The sequence below is a fragment of the Frankliniella occidentalis genome, unplaced genomic scaffold, assembly GCF_000697945.3.
Source record: "Frankliniella occidentalis isolate FOCC.00 unplaced genomic scaffold, Focc_3.1 Scaffold32, whole genome shotgun sequence".
Lineage (NCBI taxonomy): Eukaryota > Metazoa > Arthropoda > Insecta > Thysanoptera > Thripidae > Frankliniella > Frankliniella occidentalis.
The window spans coordinates 2,245,118-2,248,933 of record NW_026267162.1 but is presented as its reverse complement, the minus strand read 5'-3'; the positions used below and the strand labels follow the sequence as shown (position 1 = coordinate 2,248,933).

General features: G+C 52.3%; 1 protein-coding gene across 1 annotated transcript in view; it reads left to right on the top strand.

The window, feature by feature from the left end:
* The window catches only part of LOC113210993 (beta-1,3-glucan-binding protein-like), a 10,946-nt gene that overhangs the window by 4,241 nt on the left and 2,889 nt on the right, over positions 1-3,816 (top strand). The gene's annotated exons all lie outside the window — the stretch shown is intronic.

The window sequence follows — 3,816 nt, the reverse complement described above, 5'->3', positions numbered from 1 at the left end:
CCCCCCCCCCCCCCCACACACACACACACGCGCGCGCGCGCGCGTCCCGCTTGGGGCTGAAGTCAACTCTCATCTGCTGTGGCCTCAGCGACAAAAACGCGACCCGGAGCGATACAAAAGAGGCGATACTCGGCGATGCGAGGGGAGAAAGGAGAGTGGAGGAGAGGGGAAAGGAGAGCGGAGGAGAGGGGAAAGGCTGCAAAAAGATGCGCGCGCGGATGGGGAAACGGCATTGTAACCTGTCCAAGAGTGGCAAGTGCGGCACGTGGCCCGTGAGGGGGGAAGGGGGGGGGGGGGGGTAATAGCCACTGACACGAGACCAGGGGGGGCTCACCGGGCGGCGATGCTCACGACTCTTTGAACCTCCTCGTCAGGCGACTCTGCGGGTCGTGCAGAAACTCGGGTCCCATGGCTGGGCCCACGCCCACAGGCCAGGAGTCAGCAGCACTGTCAATGATCGTACCTCTATTTTTCCACGTTACCATATTTGAAACATGCACAACGCTGGGATTACTATGATTAAAGTTGGGTTTCGCATGGATCTCGCGTGAATCATGAATACGATGAAGTATGGATCATGGATATGGTGTGAATGTGCGGCGACGATTAAAATTGTCCTACGGCTACCGAATAAAATGAAATCGCTGTGATCTTAGGGAAATGCGGGGCGTTTAGTGGTATTAAATGACTGTTGTCGCCCTTCTCTTACTGCGGGAGAGCCCCCCCCTCCCCCTCCCGCTCGTCCCGCCGGTTCTCCGCGAAGGCCCGCGAAAGGCCTGCGAAGGCCTCACAGGAACTGACGATGCAAAACAAGATCTGCGCATTTGCGCCCTGGAGCGGTCGTCTCCGATGACCACCGCTGAGAAAGGGCCTCCCTCCAATGGCGCCAATCTTTGAAAGAGACGCCGACGTGTTGTGACTATCGCACAGCAGGACGCATACCGCCGCCTCGCCGCCACCGCTCCCAGTGACTCATCCGCCCTCAGCCCTCCGAAGCTTATGTGTTCCCGGAAGGACACCGCTAAAACAAGTGTTTAATGTTGCACGCCAATTGGTGTTTAAGTTCAAGTGTGCATTTTCTCAACACATTGTGGTGTATAGGTTAAAATCAATTGGTGTGTAAACTTTAAACACTTTCCGAAAAGTATAGCAGCTGCACGCCATATGGTTCCTATAGATTTGTGTGTATCCAAGTGTGCAGAATCAAAACGTTTACAAAACGTTTAAAATGTGCACACCACGCAAGTGTGCAACTTGAGCTAAACACCATGTAATGTTTAAAATCACAACTTAAACACGTTGGTGCTTAAATTATGCACACTTGTTTTACCAGTGTACAGTGCCCACTTTAAGGGGGGATCCTAGTGTAGCGGCTCAAAATCAAGGGTATTTTTTGGATTTAATTGGTGGAAAACGATAACTCCTATTGAAAATCGGTGAAGGCCATTTAATAGAGGGTTCTTTTAACTTTAAAACAGCAAAACGTAAGTCCCGATATTTTCATTGTAGCCGGAGAAAAGTGGTGCAGAATAGGCACCCTTCGCGCATGACACATGGTCACGGGCGCAAGTGTCCAGGTCGACTCGGTCGTCTGAAACAGTCCGGCCCAAGTTTTGTAGACTCAGAAGGGACCCGGCTATGGTGGGTACTAGAACTTTTGCGGTGAAATGATTTTTAGTATTTTTTCGTGCAAGTTAAACTTTTACTATTAAAATTTTAGGGAACATTTTCAAAGTTATGATTTTTTTTCTGTAGGAAGGATTACTCCGATCCCGGAAATCCTAGTACCCACCATAGCCACACGTTCTAGGAACAACCACAAAAAAAATTAGCTCCCTGGGATTAACCGTTTGGGCTGTGGGCTTGCGCCCAGTTTTAAAATGGGGGGCCTCTTCTACACCACTTTCCTCCGGCAACAGTGAAAATATCGGGACTTACGTTTTGCTGTTTTAAAGTTAAAAGAACCCTTTATTAAATGGCCTTTACCGATTTTCAATAAGAGTTATCGTTTTCCACCAATTAAATCCCAAAAAATACCCTTGTTTTTTAGCCGCTACACTAGGATCCCCCCTTAATAAATGGGCATAGTTGTGGTGTATGCCGCCATAAGGAAAGCAAATGTGCGCACCAGGAGAAAATAAAGTGTTTCAAAGAAAACTCCCCTTCCAGGGCTGGAGCCGACGAAGAGCCAAACTCTTCGACTCGACAGCGACGAACGGGGAAACCCTCACACGCATGAGGACGACCAGCACCAAAAACTTTCGGCTGCGACCGAGGACGCAAAGAGCAAACGACCCCGGTAGACAACTGACCGCACGTTTGTCTTCCGGCCAAAGGCACTTTAGCGTTTATATCTTAGCTCTTATAATTCTGGCCTCTGCTCTTACCGCAACGCAACCGCTCGCTCCGCTGGCGCTAGGTGCGCCATCTGCGCCCGTCGCGGACATTCGCGGGTTGTGTTCCTCATCGTAGAGCTTACGCAAACGAGGCCACATATGGACCTTCGACGTCATGCAGAATTTAGCCCGATGTTTGTCTGACGATGAGTTCAAGTCAGGAGAAAACCCAAGAAAACCTGTAAAGGATGGTCGCACTCATTGATCCGATCCTGTCGTTGATTATACCGGCGCACTTTCGTAGTGCGTTATGCTGCACCGGGCATGCACGGATGCGATTGGGTTGGCCTATCCTCGCCACCCACGGCTCCTTGCGGCCCCGTGCAAGTGGGCAAGCCACCCGCACCCGTGCATGCGGTACAGTATAACTTAGCAGAATGCGAGGTGCGGAGTCAGCCACATGCTCTGCTTAGCACCAATATTCGAATTATTGCCCAGTTCCGACCGAGCTCCGCCCAATTCACATGGCCAGTCGGGCTGAGCGCTGACTCTGCTCTGAAGGCTGACTTGAGCGTCTGGAGCGACCGCCCAACCCGAAGTTCATCAGTTCCCAGCCAAAAATGAACTGTCGGAAAGATGTCGATTCGATGTCGTCCGCGGACGTCGATGATTTGTCGATTTTTTTTAGTCGAATCGGTGGATATTTGTCCTCTCAGTTCGAAATCAATAAACCATCGAAATTTACATGTCGATTCGATTTGTGAAGAAACAGCTCACATCGACTACAAATCGACACTTTCAATCAGCCGGTAGCCGGTACACACCCGCACTTCACGAATGAGGTCGAAGGCGGAAACTTTAGATAAGCGCCTGCGAACAGCTGGGTAGGCAGACCCGTCGAACACGCCTGTGCAGCAGGCGGCCTACCCTAGCGGCGCCCAGGGGCTCGTCCTAGAGGAATAGCCCCGTGTGTTGCTATAATGAACGTTCATTCCGGGGGCTCCTACGTAGGAGCGAGACTTTGTCCAGGAGGCAGTACCGTAAGTGAGCAGCTGCTGGAACAGCGGTGGCTGCCGCCGGCAGGGTAGGCACCGTGGCGCGCCACCGTCGGATGGGTTGCCTACGTGCCGCTCCCCGGGCGCTCATCTCCCCGACTTGACATGTATGATGATAATACCCAATAAACCATTATTTTCAAACTGAATAGAAACTGAGCGACACACTGCAGCCGTGTCTCCCACGTTTCCGGATCATCAAGTTCGATTAACTCTGCCCGACTCGTCTCTTGACTTGACCGGGCGGACAGGCGCTGTCGGTCGGGATGCACACGCTGCTCGAGACCGGCCGCGGCCACGGCAGCAGAGGGCCGCCGCTGTCGTGCGGACGCTGTGCGGACGCGGGGACCAGGCGGAGACGGCCTCGTCGGCCTCGACCTTGCGGGGCCTTTGATAGGCTAAAATGCAACACGTTCTAATTGCAT